Source organism: Carlito syrichta, unplaced genomic scaffold (assembly GCF_000164805.1).
Source record: "Carlito syrichta isolate Samal-C Ts95f unplaced genomic scaffold, Tarsius_syrichta-2.0.1 Scaffold304225, whole genome shotgun sequence".
Lineage (NCBI taxonomy): Eukaryota > Metazoa > Chordata > Mammalia > Primates > Tarsiidae > Carlito > Carlito syrichta.
Window position 1 is genome coordinate 26,674 of NW_007248321.1, and position 25,518 is coordinate 52,191.

Below are 25,518 nucleotides of genomic sequence, written 5' to 3' on the forward strand. Positions count from 1 at the left end.
CGTAATTGTACACCTAACCCTTAACTGTACCCCACAAAACCATAATAAAAAATATTGATAATAATAAAAAAAAAGAAACTACATGAAGCCAAGCCACCCTTCATGATCGAATATATCGCATATATTCACAGTAAAGGTAGGATTTTATCCCTCGAACACCCAGACTTGTCAATCAGATAAGTCAGGTTGGTGGGGTCAGAGTTGTCCTTCTGGTGTTTCAGCAGAGTTTTAACACATTGCTAAGGCTCTCGAGGAAGCCACGACGGTAGGTTTTATGCCATATTGCCTTTGGTCCCCATTACAGAATGCAAATGCATGAATGTGTGTTGAGCTGGCTAGTAGGGTTGCTGATTCTAGCTACAATGGAACTGACACGTGCTGACTTCACCCCCATCTGGGCTTCCTCTTGGAGCTGATTTTTCCGTTATGATGATCAGTGACAAGGTCCTGACTTCACTCTCACTTTCAGTAAAGAACAAACTGGCTGGGAACAGAGTTTCCATCTGTGCCAGTGAAACAGAGTTTACTCCTGTATTAACAACGACTATGGGTTTGAAATTATACACCTGGTTTATGATTATGGTATTCTAAAGGAGAGAGTTCACTAGTCCACCATGAGGATTCATGACTCAACCCTTCTAAAGTTGGTCTTTCCTGAGGTTTTTCACTGTTGTTGCTTTTTCAGTTTCCAAATTAAACTAATTCCAAGTGGCTAAAGACTAACTTATTACTGAGATGGCAATGAACTGGAATTTGCAGATTTGCAATGTCTCTGCCAAATGCACACGTGATTATTTCAAGACATAAATGGAAAATATTAATTTCGAAGAACCTAGTGGTTTAGAGTGTTAGTGAGAACGATAAATTGAGAAAACAGTTGAACGGAAAGGCAACGTGTCTGTTTCCTTGCAGGGTGAAAGAAGAATGCACACATGCAATCAGTCTAGCCTGTACGAGGGGCCACCCCAAAAAACCCAGAATTATTTTTTGGAGGGCGAGCCCCTTATAGTACACTTGAAATTTGTTCCTCTGGATCAAACAGTCACTCAAAGATTCTTTCTGGAAGTTTTGAGAAGGTTGCATCATGATTTGCAGAAAGACACATCCCAAGTTGTGGCAATCATGAAATTGGTTCTTCCATCATGACAACGCACCTACCCTACACCAAAAACAGATGGGTACTCTGAGTATTCAGTGGTTTTGACCAAAAATGGTATGACCCCCGTGCCCCACCCTCCCTATTCACCCAATCTCACCCGGAGTGACTTTTTTTTTTTCCTGGATGTAAAAAGTCCTTAAAGGGAAACGTTTTGTCGTTGTGGAAGAGATGAAACATAAAATGGCAGAAGTACTAAAAGGCATCAAAATTAACGAGGTCAAAAAACGGTTTTGAGCAGTGGAAAAAGCATACCAATAGGTATATTACATCAAATGAAGAGTACTTTGAAGGTAGCTGAAGTTTAAACATGTAAGAATATACAATTTTTTATAAATAACATCTGGGTTCCCCCCTCATACTCCGTGCTGATTAAGAAAGGGTGTCTCTCCATCTGGAATGTATAGCCCTGTGTCAGGGTGCAGCGCACCTAGGGAGTGAAAAGTATGTTTGAGCCCCCTTGGTCATCCTCTTTGCCAGGCACCCTTGTGGAGGCATGACTCCATATCTGTATGAAGGACCCTCAGGTTGGATAGACTGCTACTGGTCTCTAGGCAAGAAGAGCTCCTATGTGCATCGGACACAGGTGAATATACACTGCATCTTCTAAAATCATGGTTCTCAGCGCTGACGGCACTAGAGTCACGAGAGGAACTTTAAACAATCCCAACACCCAGGCCATTCCAGACCAATCACATTCAAACCTTTTGGAGAAGAGACCATGCATCTCTGCCAAGCTCCCAGGTGTCTCTGGGGTTGAGTCCCATGCCACACGAATAGGTTCACAGACACAGCAACTAACTGAATACAAGCCCTTGGCATCACCCAGTCGGAACTGTCTTGCTTTGTGGTCTGCATGCATCTCCACCTTCTGTTCTTAAAAAGGTGGCATCATCTTTCTCCTTTAAATCACCCTCACACCCGAAGACAGCCTTTTGCTTGAGCCAAAGTTGAAGGAGACAAAGTCATCTTGAAAGAAGAAACACAGGACTGTGACTCTGGTGACTTACAAAATGACAAGAAAGGGAAATTTAGACTCACATTTAAAAGTTAAAAACAGGCCAGGCACAGTGGTTCAGCCTATCATCCCAGTACTTTGGGAGGCTGAGGCAAGAGGATTGCCTGAGCCTAGGGTTCAAGACCAGCCTGGGCAACTTGGTGAGAACTCATCTCTACTATAAATCATAAAAACTAGCCAGGCGTGGTGGTGTGCGTCTGTAGTTCCAGCTACTTGGAAGGCTGAGATAGAAGGATCACCTGAGCCCAGCAGGTCGAGGCTGCAGTGGCCATGGGTGTCCCACTGCACTCCAGCCTGGGTGACAGAGTGAGACTTCAACTCAAAAAAAAGGTTAAATGACCATATTAAATTACTCGGATAATTTTTTTTTTAATTCTAAAAGATTCTAAAAGAAAATGACTTAGAAGACAGATACTAAAATATCGGGTAGTGGAATTTAGGGCTGTTTTTTTGTTTTGTTTTCTTTTCTTTTTTTTTTGAGTTGGAGTCTCACTCTGTCACCCAGACTGGAGTGCAGCAGCCGCTCCCAGCCACCGCAGCCTCGACCTGCTTGCCTCATAGAAGAACTGTTTTCAAATGGCGTTTCCACCAATGACAACCTGAAAAAGCATGCATCCCTCACCGTGGATAAAGGTTTTCAGAAAGTGGTTCTCCAGCATAAACCATCTCAAGTGATCTCAAGAGCACAAATTGCTAGTTAGCACAAGTGTACGTGGCCTTGGCAAAAATAAAATTAAATAAATCTCAAAGCTGTCAAGCAAATAAGAATTTGAATTAAAACATGGAAATGAAATTCTCGTCACAGTACAGTAGAATGAGCCCAGCTTTGCAGAGACTCAGAATGAGTTCCAAGCCAGCTGTGCTGTGTGATCTGTACAAGTTGCCGACATTGCTTCTACTGACTTTCATCGTCTAAGAAATAGGGTCATAACAACGCCCTTATAAGGTTTATTGCTGGCCCCAAATCAGACATAAGTATACAAAATACCTAATATAAAACTTGGCACCCAGTAGGTGCTGAGGTAATAGTAATAATTTATTGTAGTTTCTGTTAGGTCTCTATCAGTAGATAACTTTCTGCTGCATAGGAAAAAAAAAGAAATTTAAAAAAATTTTTAAATTTTTTGTAGAGATGAGATCTTGCTATGTTGCCCAGGCTGGTCTCGAACTCCTTGGACACAAGCAGTCCTCCTACTTTGGTCACCCACAGTGCTGATATTACAGGCATGAACCTCCATGCCAGGCCAAGGAAAGGAATCTTATAAGATATATTTTTCCCTAACAAAACTGACTTGTAAGACTGATATAGTTAAACTGTATCGTTTAACTGTCTAGATATTGCACAGTCTACCCTTAAGAATATTTTTTCAAAGAGGAATTTTAATATTTATTTATATATTTTTGAGTTGGAGTCTCACTTTGTTGCCCAGGCTGGAGTGCAGTGGCACGCTCACGGCCACCGCAGTCTCGACCTACTGGGCTCAGGTGATCCTTCTGCCTCAGCTTTCCAACTACAGGCATGCGCTACCATTCCCAGATAATTTTTTGATTTATTGTATAGTTGAGGTCTCTCCAAGTTGCCCAGCTAGTCTCAAACCACTGAGCTCCGGCAATCCTCTCACCTTGGCCTCCCAAAGTGCTGGGATTACAGGCTTGAGCCACTGTGCTCGGCCCAAGGAGGAATTTTTAAATCAGAGCAACCTCTTTCCAAAAGTTACTTAATCTTCTTGCCTCAGTTTCCTTGTCCGTAAGATGGGGACACCACCCCTCCACTTCAATTAGATTTTGTTAGGCTCTAAGAAGATAATGCCAACAAAGTGCTTTTAAAACTGCAGTAGTCAGTTGGGCTCGGTGGCTCAACCGGTAATCCCAGCACTTTGGGAGGCGAGGCGAATGGATTGCCTGAGCCCGCGGGTTCGAGACCAGCCCTGCCAACTTGGCGAGACCTCATCTCTACAATAAATTTTTTAAAAATTAGCAGAGTGTGGTAGAGCACGGCTACTTGGAAGGCTGAGGCGGAAGGATCACTGGAGCCCAGCAGGTTGACACTGGGGTGGCCGTAAGCGTGCCACTGCACTCCAGCCTGAGTGACAAGAGCAAGATTCTAACTCAAACAAAACAAAAAAAACCTGCAATAGACAGCAGTTGCACGACTTAAGCAGTCCAGTTTTAAAATATGCAACTATTTTTGGCATTTATCTTTTGGATCAAATCTTCCTGATCCCTTAAAAGACAGTTTCTTTTGTCTCAACTGATAGAAAACATCGATTACTTTTCTCCTTAAAAATGCATTTATGCTTCAACTGTATTAATCGTGTGATGCTACGTATGCTGTCCATTTTATCTACGTTTGGTAATCCTAGGCACTAATCACTACAGAAAAAGAGACTGTGGTGAGGGTTACAGCCACACTACTCACCGCACACTGACTACAGACTTTTTAACCACTGTAATAATAATCATGGAAGGAATAAGAATGTTGCCTGTAAGTTATCGCTATTTTAAAACAGTTAAAAGAAAAAAAGCAAGTAAAAGAGTTTCATAGCGTCAGTCAGTATTTAATATCGTGGCATCTATTCAGTCAATGGATTAAGGAGGGTGAGTATGTGATCACCTACTTCAAACAAATGATTCAATCTATGTTTAAAAAAAAAAAGATTTTGGGGATAAAGACCCTTTACATCTCCATTTTTGAGAAACTTGTTGATTTTTCTATAAAAGAATAAAATCCAAAATGTAAGAAAGCTTCCATACTTGAATATTACCATTTTCAATCAACAGTTTGTCAAAGACATGTGGAACTCTAGCGAGCTGCCAAACAAACCACCGGTTGATTGGTTGCTTGGGCTTTTTTGTTTGTTTGTTTAGTCAAGGTCTCTGACACCCAGATTAGAGGACAGTGGCACTATCACGGCTCAAAGCAGCCTCAACCTTCTCAGCACAGGCAATCCTTCTGCCTCGGCCTCCCAAGTAGCTGGGACTACAGTCAGGTACCACCAGGCCAGCCTACATTTTTTTTTTTTTTTTACTTTGTAGAGATGAAGTCTCCCTGTGTTGTTGGCTAGGCTGATCTTGAACTCCTGGGCTTAAGAAATCCTCCCACCTCGGCCTCCCAAAGTGCTAAGATTATAGATGTGAGCCACCACGCCTGGCCTCAGACCAATGGATTTCAATACAGCAAAACAACCCAGAAAGAAAAATGCACGGAAGAGGACTGTGGGAATGAGGTGCTTTGTTCTTTTGTCTGAGGACCAAGAGGTTGAATGAAAATGTTCCACTTACTGCACCTGACCTTAGAGGTAAGGGCACAGGAAAAGACACCAAGGTGTTACCTTGATGGCTGCTCTGTGAAGCCCAAGGCAGTACAGAAGTGGGGATTCATCTCGCAAGGTCAAGGGAGGGTGTCTGGGCTTGAGAGAGCAAGGGTAGTTTGGAAGGACAGAATAAAATGCAGGACAGGTAGAACCCACCCAAATGGCAGAGGCTCAAAAGAGGGCAGACTCCAGTTATTCCTTTGGTGAAAACTCCTACATGTTGATCCTCGCATATGTTTATTTATTTGATGTTGAAGATAGAACTGTATCCTCGGGAACTCAAGTCTGGAGGGATATGAACAAACAGTTGGAAGGCATTGACCATAGGATATAACAGCCCATGACAGAGGAGATGCAAGGGACTTCATCTGGAGGAACGCCTGACTTGAATGTGAAAGGACCTGAAAGCTCCCAGCGAGCACTTGAGCCAGGGAAAAAGAAGAGGAGGTGATGGGAGGATGTTCTAGGCCAGGCAAGATTGGGTGCAAAGGCCACAGACAGACTTAGATGCAGAGGATGGAGCACTACAGGGCTTGAGCGATAAACCCGTGAAAAGCCTTGAAAGCCAGGCCATCAGTTTGTGCTTTGTCACAGAAGAGCAAGAAGCTTTGGGGGCTTTTAGGCAGCAGGACGGTCCCATGGGCAGATCTGTGCAGTGGAAAGATCACTCGTCTGCTGTGTTAGAGATGCAGCCCAGGAATTGTGTTTTGAAACGTCTGCAGGTGATCGAAAGCACAGCTGCCCTTGGAAACCGCGGCTCCAGGACAGAGACCCATTCTGCATCAAAAGCACTTAAGGCCGGGCACAGTGGCTCAAGCCTGTGATCCCAGCACTTTGGGAGGCCTAGGTAAGAGGATTGCCTGAGCCCAGGGGTTCGAGACCAGCCTGGGCAACATGGCTGTATTGTATTATCTCTACAATAAATTTTTAAAAATTAGCCAGGCATGGTGGCGTGTGCCTGTAGTTCCAGCTACTTGGAAGGCTGAGGTTGAAGGATCGCCTGAGTCCAGCAGGTCAAGGCTGTGGTGGCTGTGAGCATGCCACTGCACTCCAGCCTGGCCGACAGAGGAAGACTCCGACTCAAAGAAAAGCACTTAAAATCTTTGCTGTGTCAGTTCAGGGTCCTCTGATTCCCAGGGATTTGCTTGCCCTGGAGACCTCTAGATGTTTTCCCTGTGTTATCAGTGCCTGACCCCTCTGCTCCAAAGAATCGTGACCACTTCAGACCAGCAGCCTAAGCCAGGAGGGTCCCTTGAATCTACTGGAAGTGTTTGCCAGTTCTGAGCAAACGAGGGTGACTCACTATCCCAGTTTGCCTGGAACTAAGGGGAGCTGAACTCTTCGAAACTGGGCTTTTGAAAGCCAGAACAGTCTCAGGCAAACTGGGACAAATTGGTCACCCTACAACAAATCCCAAGTCAGAAGGAGACCAGATATTCCATGACAGTCCTACGTCCAGCAGGGAAGCCATACATGGGCTTACGGTACTTAGGAACTGAATTTTATTGGCCATGTTTCCAAAGCCTAGCTTTCTTTAAATAACTATATGCCATTGTTGATTATGATGTCTGGCGATGATTTTTAACTATTTTAAACTTATAATCCCAGCATTTTGGGAGGCTGAGGTGAGAGGATCGCCTAAGTTCACGGGTTCAAGACCAACCCAGGCAACTTGATGAGACCTCATCTCTACAATAAATAATAATAACAAAAAAATTAGCAGGGCATGGTGGCGCATGCCTGTAGTTCCAGTTACTTGGAAGATTGAAGCAGAAGGATCGCTTGAGCCCAGCAGGTTGAGGCTGCGATGGCGGTGAACATGCTGCTGTTTTCCACCCTGGGTGACAGAGTTAGACTCCGACTCAAGAGGAAAAAAAAAGCCCTATCAATGAGTGTTAAGTGAGTTGATTTATGTGGGACTTTTCAATCCTTAGGAGAAAAGACCCATCATGATTAGGAAGGAATGCTTAGTTCTTATGCCCATGACACAGTATTTTCCACATTTCTAACATGGGGACATATGTACACATGAGAGCACATGGCAGAATGACAGAGTCCAGGATCCCGAAGACAGACACGGTGCATCCTTCGGAAGCACGAAGACTGCCAAGAGACTTGGGCGGGGGGTAAGCAGTCTGAAACTCTTTCCAAATATTAATCCAATTTTAATATTCATCTGAGTGTTCGGGGCAAAACCCAAGAGTGCGAGGCAGACAATGTAACCATGACCCCTGCGTGGTGATTCAAGCCCTGGGTTGAGAGGATGCACAGTGGGACATTGGAGAAGCCTATCCCTACCTAATGACACCACACACTTTATTTTTTTTTTAATTTTTTTTTTAGTTGTAGTGATGATTTATTGGTGGAGATATAATTAGTCTCTGACATTATTCTTCTCCAGAACTTATTTTCAGTTTCTTATGTTAATTTTCTTGGTTTACTTAAAAAAAATTTCTTCTTGATTAGCATGCATTTAAATTGTCAAGATAATTTGTTACATTGCATCTTTATAGACAAATTAAATTATAGCAATTATACATTTTAAACATATAATTATAAAAAAAATATGATGATGCTATGTTAATAGCAATAGGTAGGATAGTGGCAATATAAGGACATATTATAAACTTGGAATATTGGGTACTATTAATTTGAGCTCAAAAATTCACAAAAATAAAAGCTTCAGAGTGATGACTTCTTACTTTTTTTTGAATATGTGTTTTATCTGCCTAAATGTTTTCCAAGTGGGTACAATATAAGCTAAAAGATTTTTTAAGGAAACCAAAAACGACACCGCACACTTTAAACGAGGGGTCCCCAACCTCCAGGCCACAGACTGGTACCCAACTACGGCCTGTTAGGAACCCAGCTGCACAGCAGGAGATGAGCATTGGATGAGCAAAGCTTCATCTGTATTTACAGCTGCTGCCCATGGCTTGCATTATCTCCTGAGCTCCTGTCAGATCAGCAGCAGATCAGCAGCAGCATTAGATTCTGTCAGATCAGCAGCAGCATTAGATTCACGTAGGAGCCCGAACCCTGCGGTGAACTGTATGTGCGAGGGATCTAGGTTGCATACTATTTATGAGAATGTAATGCCGGCTGATCTGAGGCAGAGCTGAGGTGGTGAGGCTAGCTCTGGGGAGTGACTGCAAACACAGATTAACATTAGCAGTGAGGTTTGCACAGATTGTCATCCATCAATTGCTTGAAGACCCATACCAAAACCCTGTCAGGCTGGGGGAGGTGGCTCACACCTATAATCCCAGTATTTTGGGAGGCCGAGGTGAGAGGATCGCCTAAGTCCATGGGTTCGAGACCAACCCGGGCAACTTGTGAGACCTCATCTCTACAATAAATTAAAAAATTAGCCGGGCATCGTGGTGCGTGCCTGTAGTTTCAGCTACCTTGGAAGACTGAGGCAGAAGGTGGCTGTGAGCATACTGCTGCCCTCCAGCCTGGGCGACAAAGACTCCAACTCAAAAAAAAAAAAAAACCCTATCGATGAGTGTCAAGTAAGCTGATGTATGTCAATGGTACACACAACTGCATCTTGTGGCGGGTTTTAAGTCAGAAACTGACACTTATTTTAGTCTGTTTGTGACCTGCCCATTATTTTATTTACCACTTCCATTTGCATCTCTTTTTTTTTAAATGGTGACTTGTATAATTATTTCATTATGTATTGCAGTGTAATAATAATAAAAAGAAAGTGCACAATGAATGTGATGCACTTGAATCATCTGGAAACCACCATCTGCCATCCACACCCTCTCCCCTACCAGTCCGTGGAATAATGGTCACAAAAGCTAGTCCCTGAGGCCAAAAAAGATTGGGGATCACTGCAGTTTTAATAAGGTGTTTCTGCCAGGAACTACTAGCTTTAAATGGGGGATTCCCTTTGATGAAAGGATAAGTTCACTGCTGTGATTATAGAAAAATGACACATTCCTAAACCTCATCTCGTTGTTTTTTTTTTTGAGTTGGAGTCTCACTCCATTGCCCAGGCTGGAGTGCAGTTGCACGCTCAGGGCCATCTGGTCGACCTGCTGGGCTCTGGAGATCCTTCCACCTCAACCTTCCAAGTAGCTGGAACCACAGGCATGTGCTATCTTGCCCTGCTAATTTTTTATGTAGTCTAGAGATGAGGACTCACCCAATTGCCCGGGCTGTGATATCATGACTAATGTTCAGGTCCCACTTATGAGTGAGAGTATGTGGTTTTCACTTCTTTATTTCTGTGCTAGATCACAAAGTATGATGATCTCCAACTCTATCCAATGTGCTGCAAAGTCCATGATTTTGTCCTTCTGACAGTCACTGGGGAGAGGAGAGCTTAGCTTATTCAGCAAATGCTGCTGGGAAAACTGGCTGACCACGTGCAGAAGAATGAAACTGGACCCCTACCTATCGTCACATACAAAAATCAACTCTAGATGGATCAAAGACCTAACCCTAACTCCCAAACTATAAGAATTCTAGAAGAAGATGTAAGAAACACTCTTCTGCACATTGGAGTGGGCAACAAATTCTTGGCCAAGTTCCCAAAAGTGAATGCCATAAAAGCTAAGATCAACAAGTGGGATCTTGTTGCAAAAGCTTTTCAGTTTTATCAAAATGAAAAACTTTTGCATAACAGCAAAAGAAACCATCATAGAGCAGGGAGACAACCTACAGAATGGGAAAAAAATATTTGCTAATTATATATCTGACAAAAGTCTAACATCCAGAATCTACAAGGAACTCAAATGAGCCAAAGGGAAAAAAAACCAGTCTTATCAAAAGATGGGCAGAAGACATGAATAGGCACCTTGCACAAGAAGACATTTCGAACAGCCAACAGATACATGAAAAAATGCTCAGCCTCACTCATTATCAGAGAAATGCAAATCAAAACCACACTGAGATACCACCTAACTCCAGTCAGGATGACCATCGTCACTAACTCAAAAAACAAAAGATGCTGGAGAGGATGCGGGGAAAGGGAACAGGTCTACACTGTTGGTGGGAATGTAAACTAGTACAGCCTCTGTGGAAATCAGTGTGGCGATTCCTAAAAGATCTAAAAACGAGCTTCCATACAGTCTGCTAATCCTTACCCTCCGGGGAATATATCTGGAGGAACATGAATAGTTCTATTTCTTTGTATAGTCAGGGGCCTGAGTTTGGTCCCATTGCTGCAGTGACTTGGGAGCACTAGAGAAGACGGTCCTGGAAGGTCAGTGATGCTCACTTTTCTACTGCTTTCCCAGGCTTCAGCTTCAGCCATGCTGCATCTATGTTCTAAGGCAGTTTGTCAGTTTACATGTCTGTGTTCTTCTCTGTCTGGGGGCTGCTGTGAGAACCAGGACCATGTCTGCAGTGCCACATGACTGGCCCTCCAAAATTAATTGTTGAAACAAAGAAAAGTAAAATTAAGTGATGTGAAGTCCGAGAGGCATAAATGGGTGCTGAAAAGCCATAGACCAACCTTAACTACTGAACCTTGTTCAGAAGAGCCAAACACTTGTATGTTGTCAACCTCTTTACCCTTTCATCTGATATCTTTGTCTACAATTTAAGAGTCACTTTGTTCTTCTTAAGTTTATTCCAAAAAGAAAACATGTAAACTGAAGAAGAAGAAATAGTACGTTCCCCCAGAATGTGGCCACAGGAAATGGACTGTCTTTACATCTCATACAAAACACTGCCAGGGGAAGTGAGGGAGCACACAACAACACAAAGTGTACCTGGTCCCATACCAGGGATTGTGAGGGCCAGTTAGAAGCCCAAACGTCACCTGCATGCAGCCTACTTGGGTAGTAGGCTTACTTGTATCCCACATATCTATAAGATAATAAACTTTAACTTAAATTAAATTTTACAAAACATACACATTGATTATACTATTTGTCCTAGTTAAGTAAGTACTAATATAAATGGATTGAAAAAAAAGTTTTGTAGTTTATAACATTATTAGCTACTACTATAGAAATTAAATCCATCTTTTTCTCCTGAATTTTGGAAAGCAAAGTTAACATGATAATAATACTACTGCATACAAAGAGAACATTCAGACCTGGTTATTATTAAAGGTCATTGGGACTAAAAATGTGACTTTTCAGTTCTCTGGAGTTTTTCCTCCACAACTATAGGGTCAATAGTAGCCTTAAAGTCTCTAGAGAGCTTATTAATTACAGACTAGCACTTCAGACTAAAGATCACCCAAAAGAAATATTTTGCTAAAATATCAGAAGCAGATGCTGTTTCTCGTGTTAAAACATGCTTTATCATCATCACCATGATAGCTTGAATTTTTAAAAGTAAAATTTCAATGATTTTTTTCTTGCAGAAATGGAAAAATTCACCCTAAATTCATACACAACATCAAGATATACAGCTCAAAGAATCTTGAAGAAGAACAAAGTGGGAGTCTCCCTTCCTGATTTTGAAACTTACTGCGAAGCTACACTAATCAAAACAGTGTGGTACTATCATCAAGGCAGACATATAGATCAATGGGATAGAATAGAAAGCTCACAAATACATTCTTGCATCAAAGTCAAATGCTAAGTCAAATGAAAGCTTGGGGTCAACACCATTCAACAGGGAGAGTCCTTTTAACAATTGGTGCTGGGAAAACTGGATGTCTACATGCAGAAGAATAAAATAGAACCCTTTCCTTGTAACATATATAAAGATCAACTCAAAATTAATCAAAATGTAAGTGCTAAAAATATACAGCTCTTAGAAAAAGCACAGAAGGAAAGTTGCCTGATATTGGATCTGGCAGTTATTTCCTGCATAGAACACCAAAGCATAGTCAACAAAAGAAAAAGAAGCAAATTGGACTATGTCACACTTAAAAACTTCCGTGCATCAAAGGACACAATCAGTAGAGTGAAAAGCAGCCCATGAAGTGGGAGAAGATAACTACAGATCATATGTTTGATGAGAATTGTTACCTAGAATATTAAAGAACTCCAGCAGTTAAAAACAAAAACAAAAAATGGGCAAAGGATTTGAATAGACATTTCTCCCAAACTACAAGAGACACCACTCTACACCCAATTGGATAGCTATTATTAAAAACAAAACAAAAAAACAGCAGCCAAAAAAAAAAAAAACCCCAGAAAATAACAAGTACGTTGGTGAGGATGTAGAGACATCAAAACTCTTGTTCACGACGGATAGAACAGCGAAATGCTGCAGCACTGTAGAAAACAGTCTGGTGGTTTCCCAAACAGTTAAAAGTAGATGACCACATGGTCCAGCAATTTCACTTCTGGGTATACACCGAAAAAAATGGAACGTAGGGACTCAAACAAACTCTGCACACCCATGTTTATAACAGCATTATTCACAACAGTTGAAAAGCGGAAGGAACCCAGATGTCCACTGACAGATGAATGGATCAGCTGAATGTAGTGTATGGGAATAGTACTCAGTCTTAAAGAGGAAGAAAACTCTGACACATGCTACAACAGTGATGAACCGTGAAGATGTTACGCTAAGTATGATGTCAGTTACAAAAGGGCAAATACTGTACAAGTCCACTTACACAAGACACTTAGAGCAGTCAAATCCTAGAGACAGAAGAATAGCGGGTCCCAGGGACTGGGGACAGGAAAGCTATTGCTTAATGGCTGGGTTTCCAACTTAGAAGGATGAAAAAAATCTAGAAATGGATGCTAGTGATCGTTGTACAGCAATGTAATGCCACTGAACTGTACACTTACAAATGGTCAAAATGATTTTCTTATATTATGTATGTTTTACCACAATTCTTAAATATTTAAAATATCTTGTTCACCTCTCCTAAAAAAATTCAAATAAGAAAATAAAAACCATTCTCAGCCTTCTATCTAGAGATGACTAATTTTTTGGAAAACTAAAATTTCATGTAATAAACCATAAAAGTGTCGTCATGTTTTTCCTGTGATTAGTCATCAAAATAGCACTGTCATCTACGGATTTGAATGCAATTTTAGGATCTATGTTGTTTTCTCCTTTTTAATTTTTTTACACGCATTGGGATATTAATAGTTCAACAGCTGCTGTGTCCTGTATTAGAAATTAGATAAGGTCACAGATTCCTCCATGTGGTGCTAGGAATCTACAGTGTATAATTTTTTAAATCCAAAAAGACCGCAAGCTTTTTGATCTGTGCTGATAAAGCCCTTGGACAGAATCCTCAGACTGTCCACCTCTTTGCACAATCAGTGGACAGTATTCGGCTTTCTGGGCCCAGGTGAGAACCTGAGTTCTTTAGAACATAGGAGAAGTCATTTGCTCAGACACAACTAGATGATATTTTCTCACTGTGGGTGTTCATCCAACTCGGTAAATTTAATCCCCTCAGCCTAAACCAGCTAGCTGAGACCCAAGACAGCTGAAGCATCTGTGTCCTAACTTTGTTTATTCGGTTAAATTTTCTTCACCTCCCTCTTAATTTCTCCTGCGACTGCCTCCTTTTCGGTTGGTCTCTGGAAGTTATTTTTCCAGCTTGCATGAACTCCTTCCGTGTCATTCATCTGGAGGACCAACTGGCAGGGTGGCCTCGCAACAGAGCTATTTGTGAGGCACCAGGGCTCTTTGTGGGAAAGAACTCAGTCACGGGAGGAAGGGCACCATTTTGGTCGAAGGAAAATAGAGCGGGGTCAGAGGGGAAGGGTGAGTCTGAGTGCAACACAGTGCCTGTCACTCAGACCCCAGCCAGCCCAGCCCCTCGGCCTATGACTGAGGCCTGGGGTGAGGGGCTGCCCCATGAATGACCCAAATAAAAAAACGAGAGAAATGGGTACATTAGGATTCAAGGCATGACAGTTACAGCAGTCAGTCGGGGGGAGGGGGAGGAAAGCAGCCCTCTCTGTATCCTGCATGTGGCCCTCAGTGTAGACCTTGACCGACATAGGCCGAGGAGAGAGCCTTGGGGCACACACAACTCCATCATGGCCACAGTGGTCGGAGCAGGACAAAGGGGTAACGCCAATGCCAATGTCAGCCTAGAGGAGTATGGGTCCTGCGTGGTTCTTTCTCTGGGACCTTCCAAGACCTGGAAGAGAAAGCGAAGGGACCTGGCCCTCCCACCAAGCAGCAGGCACAGAGGCGAGAGATGGAAAAGAGAGCTTTATAAAACCTTTGATCTTATTTTTGTCCTCAGACTGGCAAGGGCTGGGTGATGCTTTCTCAAAAGAGAAACTATTTCTACCAAGCAAGTTAAGACTACTTTGTCTAGAAAGAATTTATATCTGCTGGCGTGGTGGCTCATGCCTGTCATCCCAGCACTTTGGGAGGCAGAGGCGAGAGGGTTGCCTTTTGCCCAGGGGTTCAAGACCAGCTGGGGCAACTTGGCGAGACCTCATCTCTATGATAGAACAAAAAATTAGCCAGGTGTGGAGGCGCACGCCTGTGGTTCCAGCTACTTGGAAGGCTGAAGAGGAAGGATCGCCTGAGCCCAGCAGGTCGAGGCTGCGGTGACTGTGAGTGTGTCACTGCACTCCAGTCTGGGCGACAGAGTGAGACTCCAACTCAGAAAAGAAAAAGAATTTATATCTGAGGTTTGTTTGAATCACATACCCTTGAGTTGCTTTGGGTTTACTGTGCTTTCTGATTTATTCGTTTCACCCTCTGACCTAAGTGAATTCCATGTAACACACACTTGAACACCTTGACAAAACTAGTTGAATTGTTTTGAACAAAAATACAAGAAATCTCGGTTATTCTGAACTCATGGGTAGCGTCACACTAGGTATTTATTTTCATTTAAAAAATCAGTTAGCACTGTATGTGTATGTATTTATTTATTTTTTGAGTCCAGCTCTCATGGTGTCACCCAGACTGAAGTCCAGTGGCACAATCATAGCTCAGCACAGCCTCAAATTCCTGGACTCAAGTGATCCTCCAGTCTCAGCCTCTTGAGTAGCTGGGATTACAGACATGTGCCACCACATTTGGTTAATTTTTTGATTTTTTTTTTTTTTGGTAGAGATGAGATCTTGCCATGTTGCCCAGGCTGATCTCGAACTCCTGGGCTCCAGCAATACTCCTGCCTCGGCTTCCCAAAGCAGAGTTAGCACTTTAAATGCTAGAGTTTTTCATTTTAAGGGTTTGGCGTAGGTGACTCTCAAACGTATGACAAAGTCCTGCTCTACTCAAAAATAACATAATGTACATATGTAAATGAATGTTTTTTCAAAATCTCATGTTGGTTATTATAAGCGTCAATTTCCTTTTCCTTCCTTCCTTCCTTCCCTCCTTTTTTTCCCTTCCTTCCTTCCTTCCTTCCTTCCTTCCTTCCTTTCTTTCTTTTTAAGTTGGAGTCTCACTCTGTCATCCCGGCTGGAGTGCAGTGGCACGCTCAAAGCCACTGCAGCCTCTACCTGCTGGGTTCAAGCGATCCTTCCGCCTCAGTCTTCCAAGTAACTGGAACTACAGGCATGCACCACCACACCTGGCTAATTTTGTTGATTTGCCGTAGAGATAAGGTCTCCCCAAGTTGCCCGGGCTGGTCTCAAACCCAAGAGAGCTCAGGCAATCCTCTCACCTCGGCCTCCCAAAGTGCTGGGCTGAGCCACCGCGCCCGGCCAAGCATCAATTTTCTCATGTACTGAAGATGAATGTTGTTATGTGGTTACTGAATCCATTTGCTTTTTGTTTTTCTTCTTATAAACTTCGAGCTAGTGTGCTTATTTTTGCTCCTACTCTAGAGAGCATGCACTATGGTAGAAAGAGCATGAATTTGGGAATCTTACGTTAGAAGCACTGATCAGTACTCCTGCTAGGGGGACCTTGATGAGTAAGTCAGCCTCTCTGAACTCAGTCTTTTCATCTGCAAAATGGCATAGCAGTGGTCACTGTATAGATGCCACACAAGCACACCACGGAGTGCCTGTAAATGTTAGCTAACCCCCAGTTGGAGTCAGACAAACCATGGCTCTCCTGCTTACTACACACTTAATGCTATGTGACTTGGGCCAGTCAGCTCCGAGCTATGGCTTCCCACCTGCGTGAGAATGAACTATTTGTGAAGTGACTGCCAGAGTTCCTGATGTACAGCGGATGCCCAACGAAAGGCAATGTCCTCTTTTTTTTCCTGGTGAGAGTGAATCTCCTGTTGTGAAAATGCTGGATCTACTGGGTGACATCATCAAAAGCTTTCACACGCTGAATCAGTAGGTCCAAGGCCAAGGCCGTTTTTCACACACTGAATCAGTAGGTCAAAGGCCAAGTCCGTTTTTCAAACGTTGAATCGGTAGGTCAAACGCCAAGGCCGTTTTCACACACTGATTTAGTAGGTCCAAGGCTAAGGCCGTTTTCACACACTGAATCAGTAGGTCAAAGTCCAAGGCCATTTTTCATATGTTGAATCAGTAAGTCCAAGGCCAAGGCTGTTTTTCTCATCCCTATGGTTCCTAATATCCCATAACAGCCCAAGCCACGGATTATGACGTCTGCAACCCCCACGCCTGAAACCCACGACCATTAGCTCCCTGTGTCAACCTGCACCAACTTCTGCACCTCCTGCCCCACCTGCTAATGTAACAGAAGTCACAGCTCTCTCTTGAATCCAAGAATTGTGACTACTCTGTCCCCTCCGAGTCCCTCACCGCCACTGTCAAAGATTGTATTCTGGCAGAAATGACGTCTCTTTCTTTTCTTAGTATTCTAGGCAGTAAGTTGTTTTCATTGGCCACGCTCCCCACCTCCACCACGGTCATGGTCATACAGTTATTAACAGCCAAGTCACGACTAGAACCCAAGTTTTTTATTACTAGGTAAAAATGTAGGTTGTTACTCAGCTTTGGACAATAAGGAAATACAGATCACAAGGAATATTGACGGGGCATTGTTGGTGCTCAGATTCTTTGGGGTATGTATTTAGAAGTGGGCAGTACTGTTCCCTTGGCATCTACTGCTTTGCATAGGAGATAAAGATGCTTAGTGGAGAGAGAGGGGGAGAGAGGGAAAGCTGTGTCTACCACTGGGTTTCAGTCTTTCTCAAAAGTATTAGAGTGCAATGGTCAAACCATGGCAGAATTATTGGCAGTCACAGCAGAGACCCTGACCCAGCTCTCTCCTTGGGGAAGAAGGATCTGTCATCACAAATCAAGGCCAGTCACAGGATCCAGGGGTTGGAGGCCGCTGTGCCATCACACGTCCCCTCTCCTAACCACCACCACCTGTCCCTTCACTCTGTCCACACTGGCCCCTTGCTGTGCCTCAAGTTCAGCTGGCAGACTCCCTGCTTCCTCTGCAGGCCTAGATCCTGCCTCTCACTCGGCCTGAAATGCTCTTCCTCGAACTCAACGGATACAGTGGGTACAAGGAGACCCCCTCCTCCCCTAGGACTTTCTGTCAGTGCTACCCTTTCAGCGGAGACTCTTCTGGCCCCTCGTTAAAGGCAATCACATCTCTGAAGTGTCCCCACCCTTCCCTTGACTTGACTGTTAGGATTATTACCTTTTGACATACATGACTGCCTTATTTTGGTTTTTGTCTGTCTCCTCCTGTACAATGTAACTCCTTAAGGACAAGGATTTTTTTTTTTTTACCTGCTTTGTTTATGCCGTATCCCGGTGCCTAAAAATAGTACTTAAAAAATAGTAGGCAATTTATACGTATTGGCTAGATGAATGAATGAATGAATGAATGAATGAATCCATGGGTAGCTGTCTGACTTCTGCCCGGTGAAAGACTTTCTCTGAAACGGCAAAGAGAAAGATGAGAGATTCTACTTATAAAAAATAAATCATAGCCAATGAACTGGCAAAAAAATAAGAAAGAAAATATTTGCACCAACTACAAAGGGTAACTCTCCTCAATTATAAAGAGTACACATACATCAGTGAGAAAAATGGTAAGGCGCAACAGAAAAATGCCTGAAAGGTATAAACAGATAATTTGCTAAAGATATATAAAATGGGTGAGATAGGCAGTTGAGGGAAACTGCAAGGGGAGGGAGGGGCATACCTCATCAACAAGGGTACCTGCATAATCAATGTTTGTAGACCTAACTCCGAATTGTACACCACATCTTTATAATAAATTTTTTAAAAAGAGAGATATAAAATGTCCATGAACAAATAATTCAACATAACTGATAGCTAAAGAAATATAAATTAAAACAATAATAACACATCCTTGCTCACCTCTTAGATAAAAACCATTTTAAAACTGTAATAGTTATTACAGGTGAGAGTTTGATAATAGGTATTCTCATAATGTTGTTGGGAAGACAATATGGTTCTGAAAAGTTGTTTGGTAATAAATACACTCAAGAATCTTTAAAAATACTTATACCTTTTAATTAAGTAGTTTAATAAGAAGGACAAAGATTGTTGCACAAATATGATTTATAACTGTAAAAAATTAGAAAAAAGTGAGTATTCAGTTATATGGAAATATTTGAGTAAAATAGTACATCTATGGGATAAAATATCATGCAGGGTTTAAAAACTGCATTTCAAGGGATGTTGAATGATGTGAGAAATGCTTATGATAAATATTCAAAGTTGCATATCTGCTGTGTCTGCAATTATGGGAAAAAAAATACACGTGAAGAAAAATATCAAAATAGTCATAATTTTCTTTTAGGTTGGTAGAACTATGGATGATTTTATTTTTCTTTATAACTTCTAAGTTCTTCCAAATCAGTGTTTTTCAAACCTTTTTTGTCTTCCTAAAGAGTCTTTTTCAGATATTTGTTTCCCTTGTCATGGCCTCCCTATGAAACTTTAATACCACAGATATACTGTATATATGTTTATGTACCGTGGTCCTTTTGAAAACTCTAAATCAATGTCACATCTAAGAGTTTTTCATTCTCACCTCCCAGAACCATTTTTCACCCTCTTGGGAACAGTAGTGCTTTCATGGAGAATGGATGATCTAAATAATCTACCATGAACTGGGTTTTACTTTAAAAATGAGATCGAATATTTTTAAAAAGAAAGTTCTGGACAAGGTAGTTTCAGCAGAAAGGAATTTCTGGTCATCTGGTAGATGAAATTTTACAATGATCTTTCTATTATGCCTAAAATTGCTTGTCTAAGTAAACATTTGTTCCAGCAAATATAAGCCCGACTCTGTTTCAGGGAAGGTCAGAGTTGAATTTAATAAGAACCAATACTTACAGTGCACTCTATTGTGGGCAAAACTTTTTTTCGGTAGCATTATTTATTTCTCTCAATTCCATTCTATAAATAACAAAAAATAAGGCTAAAAGAAATTAAATCGTCCCCCCAAAGTCACCTCATCGGTAAAAACAGTTATCTGACTCCAAAACATCTGTTCCTTCCATTACATGTTGCTGGGGGTAGGTACAGTTTTCCGTAAAAATAGGATGCAAACACAGGCCCAAGGAAGGCTCTGGAACGAGACTCGTCGGGTGATGTTTCCTTCAACGACCATCTGCAAGTGGACGCCTGCCATCTCGTCCCATTTCCCCACACGACACAACTTAATTGGCTTGCCATGCCCTTGCCAACATTTTTTGAGTATTATCCTCTTGCCACACTTCTGTCTCCAGGCCAGAGCTCATGAGGCAACCACCCAACCATATAAACTCACTTCCGACTCTGAGACCCCTTGCCAAGCCACCGCCGCGGGGACACAGCCCCAGAGCATGACTTCGCAGGGGACTTTGAAGCAGATTTTAGAAATGCACTCGTGGACATCTGTCTGTTATTTCCTGCACTCCCAGCTTTGTTCTTCTTTCTTGCCAGAGAATTCTATGTATGATGTCACTTTTTCTGAAGAGAACGGGCCATCAGAGCTTTTCACTGACATAATTAATTATCTGCAGCTTGATTCTGGGCCAGAAAATTCTCAAGACACAGAATTAACTCCACTGTGTTTGCTATTCTTAAACTTTTAAAGAGACAGGGCACTGTATCTTTTTTTCCCCCCTCAGACACTGATAATGGTATTTTTGTTCAGTGATATCAAGGAACAGAAAGCGAACTGGGGTACTGGTCTAAGATTTCACAAGGAAGACCTTGGGTTCAATGGGCTGCAAACTCTAAAGCTCGGCACAGATCAAGCACACAAAGCAAAGCTTAGTCTCAAAGGCTGCAGGAATGCATCACAATGCCTGAATAGAGTTGGGGGGCAACTTGTGAATCTGCAGGCAGGAAAATGAGACCAACCCAAGTCAGCCATGTGAAATGAGCCACAAGGTGACGGGTTCCAGTTTATCAGCCACAAAAGCCTAACATGCCAACATATTGAAACCTTATAAGAGATAAGAAGTGACCAGCATGGTGACCAACTAGTTGGAGAGTTTTCACCAGTGGTTTTCTGTAGATTTAAAACAAACCAGCCAGTTCACCAGAAGATGCATTACTGTCCCCTCCCCGGGTTTGAAGATTATGTAAATGAGCTGTTCCTTCTTCTTTTAAGTGACTGGTGTAGCAGACTGTTACAAAGCATCAAGGCCTCTGTGGCATGTGAGTGGTCAGGTGAGACCTGGGAGACCTCTCCATCTTCTCACCTCTGAGACCATAGACTTGAATACCCAGGTAAATATCGTTTCCAAAAAAGATATTGTTATTTATAGTCTTTTCTACTGCCTTGACTCTGCATACACAAGTTTCAGTCGTGTCCTCTCTGAATTAATTTAGTGAGATCTACCAGCTACTACTTGGACCCATCATCACGATTTTTAAAGATTTGAAATTATGATGTAAAAAATGTTTGTTATTAAAAAGCAACAGGAGTGGTAAAGAAAAAATGAAAAGGCCAGGCATGATGGCTCTTGCCTGTTATCCCAGGAGTTCAAGACCAGCCTGGGCAACATAGTAAGACCTCATCTCAATTTAAAAATAATAATAAATTAAATTAATGAAAAGTAATAAAAACCGAAAGGTGTGTGCTACATCCCCCCATATTCCACTCACCAGGACTAGTTCTATTAAGAATGTAAGTTGGCTGTGCTCGGTGACTCAGCCTGTCATCCCAGCACTTTGGGAGGCCGAGGAGAGTGGATTGCCTGAGCCTGCGGGTTCAAGACCAGCCCAGGCAACTTGGCGAGACCTCGTCTCTACAATAAATAAAAAATTAGCAGGGCATGGTGACGCATGCCTGTAGTTCCAGTTACTCGGAAGGCTGAGGAGGACGGATCGCTGGAGCCCAGCAGGTTGACACGGGGGTGGCCATGAGCGTGTCACTGCACTCCAGCCCGGGTGACAAAGTAAGACTCCAACTCAAAAATAAATAAGCAAATAAACAAAAAAGAATGTAAGTCGATATTTTCAGAATTGTTTTCTCCATAGATCTGAAAATACAGTAGCAACACACGTTCTCTCCCATCCCTATTATTATTAAGCATTTAACTATAAGCCAGGAAATGTGCAGAGAGCTTTTTAAATATCATCTTGGCTGGGCACGGTGGTTCACGCCTGTCATCCCAGCACTTTGGGAGGCCGAGGCGAGAGGATTGCCTGAGCTCAGGGGTTCAAGACCAGCCTGAGCAAGATGGCGAGACCTTACCTCCACAATAAATCAAAAATTAGCCAGACATGGTGGTACACACCTGTGGTTCCAGCTCCTTGGAAGGCTGAGGTGGGAGGATCACCTGAGCCCAACAGGTCAAGGCTACAGTGGCCAGGAGCGTCCCACTGCGCTCTGGTCTGGGCGACAGAGTAAGACTAGAAAATCATCTCATTTAAACCTCACAAAAACTTCATCAGATAAACACTATTACCATAGCCATTTTGTGAATGAGGAATCTGAGGCAAGAGCAGAGAAGTCCAGTAATTTGTACCAAGTCAGATAACGGGTAAGTAGTGGTATCAGGATGCAAAGCTAGGCCAGATGATTTCAGAACTGGCAATTTCTATATCATGCCCTACGAATTCTGCATGTACATATATCCTTATAGAACCTCTCAAATGTGTACTACTTTGGTTTCTTATTTGACCATATAACTAAAAGGCCAAAGATAATTAAACTTCATTGAAGCTAATACTTATTTCACTATAACCAACAGTGATGTCTTGCTTGTTTCTTTCTCAATAAATTAATCTACTCTTCTATTTTTATGCCCATCTTTCAATTGAGTCTTTTTGTCTTCTCAATTTACTTTTTTTTACCTGAATCTATAACCCAAAATTTTGATCGGCTTTTTTTTGTTTTGTTTTTGAGTTGGAGTCTTACTCTGTCACCCAGGCTGGAGGGCGGTGGCATGCTCCCGGCCACCGCAGCCTCGACCTGCTAGGCTCAGGTGATCCTTCTGCCTCAGTCTTCCAGGTAGCCAGAACTACAGGTGTGCACTACTGTGCTCAGCTAATTTTTTGATTTATTATAGAGACGAGGTCTCACCATGTTGCCCAGACTGGTCTCGAACCCATGGGCTCAGGCAATCCTCTCGCCTTGGCCTCCCAAAGTGCTGGGATTATAGGCCTAAGCCACCACACCCAGCGTGATCAAGTTTTAATAGGAAAAGAAATCCCAAAGAAAAGATGAACCCACTCTGAACCAAGGTCAGGTTCCTAACAGATAGCAGATGGCAGAACTCAAATTAGGTATTGTGAAGAGAAGTGAATAAAGACCTTGATATACTTTGGATGTTTGTCCTCTCAAATCTCATGTTGAAATGTGGTCCCTGGTGTTTTAGGAGGGATCTGGTGGGAGGTGCTTGGGTCATGGGAGCAGATCACTTGTGAAAGGGTTGGTGCTGTTGTCGTGGTAATGGATGAGTTCTTGCTCTATCAGTACAAATGAGAGTTGATGGTTTCAAAAAGCCTGACCCCTTCTCCCTATCTTCTTGCTTCACTCTTGTCATGTGACACACTTGTTCCTCCTTCACCTCCCCTTCCAATGATCCTAAGCTTCCTGAGACCTCACCAGAAGCAGACACCGGTGCTATGCAGAACCATGACCAAATAAACCTCTTTTCGTTATAAATTAAAAAAACAAAGATTAAATAATTATATGGGACGAAAATTCCACTGTGCTGACTCTGAGAGCTGACTCTGAGATAAATCACTGGGATTTATGCCTGTAGTAATTCATGCCGTGGTACATCGAACCTTTAGCAGGGCACTCTTGGATTTGCTCTGCTCCTGTCTTTAGATGGAAACTGGAAGACCTGAAAACTCCTTTGCTTTCACTTCGTACCTGCACACCATCGATGGAGAAATTAGTTATCATCTCCCTCCCTCTCCCCAGCCTTCTTTCCTTTATTCCATCTACTAATTTATTCATTTAGCAACAATATGCAAGGCACACCTTCCGCTGGCTGTTGTGGTAGATTCCATAAGAGCAGAACATAATCCTGTGTTTATACAACTTTATAACTTAGTGAGTGAGACTTGGGAAGGCAACTCCAACTGTTCATTTTTCGTCAAACTGCCTTTTGGAAGGAAGAGTGGGAGGAAAGTTCTAGAGCCTAGGACAGCATTGGGAAGTCATCAGGAATGATGAACTTCACTTCCAGTTTGGTTTTTTTTCCCAACCCAAATGACTCCAAACCTTAGTAGGTCATTGGATTCACAGAATCATAGATATTTAGAGTAAGAAAGAACTTTTTAAGCTTTTAACGTACAGGTAAGGAAACAGAGGTTCACAGATGTCAATGATTTGCCCAACAAATACAACTAATCGGTTGTTGACCACATGTTAGAATCCCAGTTTCTAATTCCCAGACCAGACTTCTCTCTACTATGCTATACACCTAGTAAATACATTGCAACCCCGTCAAGTAGGAATTAATTCAAATGCTAATTAATTTTTAAAATGTGAAATGAGAATTTTTTGGCAAAATTAATATTTTAATAAGCATTTGCATGATACTGGGCATGCTTGAAGGAACATCAGCATGCATGTCAATGTCAATTTATAACTGTAAAATCAACGCCCATTTGCAGTTCCTGCAGTCAGCCAGGAACTGGCTGGTAAGTTTGATAGTCTTCTTGAAGGAAGATATTGGAAAACCTTGATTTTGTTATAAACTTATCCACAGTTTCTCCCAACAGTCAAGCTTCTTGGAAAGTGAGGTGTGCCCTGGTTAAATGTATTACACACTACAGTACCATCACTTGCAGCCCCTTAGGGTCTTTTTTTTTTCATGATAGGATAAGCTTGAGCTCTACCTGGCAGCATGAAATTGATTCTGGTATTGGTAATTCTGCCTTACCAACTCGTGTCATGTTTCCAACGAATTCACTTTTTCCAAATAAAGGACTGGTAACCACTGGCCAAGATCCACATCGATAGCTGGAAAGCTTCAGGGAAAGAATCTTCTTGATTAGGATTGTCAATAAAATGGCTCGAGGTCCTTCTAGTTTTTTCAAACTCTTGCTGCTTATCGGCAGTTACCAAGCTACCAAACACGGTGATCTCGGACAACTGCTATGCATTGACCTCTACAGGGTTTTTGTTGGTCAGGAACCTTATCCGAGCTGTCATCACGGTGCTTTACCATCCACAAACAAATGGTGAGATGAGAACACAGGGAGGATGACTAAACAGGAGGGGCAGGTGGGTGAAGTCAGTCGGCCAGCACTGCCAGATTTTGCAGCCCTGAAATCGTCTCAAGTGGCCGGGCTTGTTGAGTCACATCGTGGGACTAACCCTACACTTCCTTCACATCTCCCCATGACCTTCAAGGACAGCAAACACGGAGTCCCTTCTCTCTGCAGCCATCTTCACTCGTGCTTAATCCCAAGAGCCAGTTTAGCAAGACTTCATGGAGTTGCACAATATGGGTACATCTGTTTCAAATGAAGTCCTAACAGCTGTCTCGCGGATGGTATCACGCCTTGGGACCGACGCTGAAGGCTTACATCTCAAGATGTCTGAGCCACGGTGAGACCATCTGAAACATCTCCGCCTGAGAGGTCAGGCACCGCTTGCTCTAGCCACCTCCTAAGGGATTACCAGAGGCTCAGATGAAGGCAAAGATCACATCCTTCTGAGGCCGCACCTCCTAACGTGGAAGGAACCAGGGAAATGTTCTAGGCACCACCAGGGAAATGCAGGGAGAACTCATCCCCTCCACCCCCGAAACTCAAATCTGCACTTGGCTCAGCTGTTGTTTTTCTCGTCCT

General features: G+C 42.6%; 1 protein-coding gene across 1 annotated transcript in view; it reads right to left on the reverse strand.

The window, feature by feature from the left end:
• Positions 1 to 25,518, reverse strand: part of LOC103261928 (filamin-A-interacting protein 1-like) — a gene marked incomplete at its 3' end in the record, with an annotated part of 166,012 nt that overhangs the window by 9,499 nt on the left and 130,995 nt on the right. The window lies entirely within an intron of this gene.